At 48.3% G+C, this 783-nt stretch overlaps 1 non-coding gene across 1 annotated transcript; it reads right to left on the reverse strand.

The window, feature by feature from the left end:
- Window positions 1-317: 317 nt before the first annotated feature.
- On the reverse strand, window positions 318-515 carry LOC147465743 (U2 spliceosomal RNA). Its single transcript, XR_015189837.1, has one exon. It is a non-coding gene; the product is annotated as a U2 spliceosomal RNA (small nuclear RNA).
- Window positions 516-783: the final 268 nt, after the last annotated feature.

Consider the following 783-nt stretch of genomic DNA (forward strand, 5'->3'; position numbering starts at 1 on the left):
GGTTCCGTTTTGCGAATGAGTAAGAAACTGTCGGCAATGTCCAAAAGCAGAGTCCTCTGGAGCATGGCAATAGTACCCTTTCATCTCTCGCTAAGTCCAAAACCACGATGTGAAATCCATGCAATGGTGGTCTTCAATACTAAACTCCTATGCAAGAAATATAGCTCTCTCCACAGTAGTAACCAACCTGAGAAGGAAAAAAATTGCGCAGGGTGGATGTGAGAGAGAATAGCAGCACCATCATAGATGGGCATGTACAGATCGGACAGACAATAATCAAAAATCAGATGTTAGTACTGTTGAGATGGAGATTGAGAGGGGGGTGCACCAGGCCTCTGAGGCAGTGAAATACAGAGGCGACGCGCGTAGCCCCCGGGCAGCAAGCTACCGGATGGGGGCTGCCCCGTGAGAAAAATTAGGTTAATATCATGTGGCCTGATGGACCACGTATCAGATATTAAACTGATAAGAACAGATGCTACACTTGATCTTAGCCAAAAGGCCAAGAAAGGCATGAGCTTCCCAGCGTGCCCTTTCTGGCTTTTATACCTCCTCCGCCTTGCGCCTTCCCCTGTGGGATTGATTTTCAGCACCGCCTTAGCCTTAGCTCCCACCCAACTAAACACTTGCAATCACCTTTCCCTCCGAACCTCAACGTTTCCTTGTGCAAGTAGACCTCTACCGTCTACTTGCCTTGTTTGTGCTTTCGCACCCACGCTTATTTTGCGTCGTTCATTCGAAAATGCGTCCCGGTTCAATTAGCGATCTTAGGACCTCAAAGGG

Source organism: Adiantum capillus-veneris, chromosome 1, assembly GCF_014529385.1.
Source record: "Adiantum capillus-veneris isolate H3 chromosome 1, ASM1452938v2, whole genome shotgun sequence".
In the NCBI taxonomy this organism is placed as follows: Eukaryota; Viridiplantae; Streptophyta; class Polypodiopsida; order Polypodiales; family Pteridaceae; genus Adiantum; species Adiantum capillus-veneris.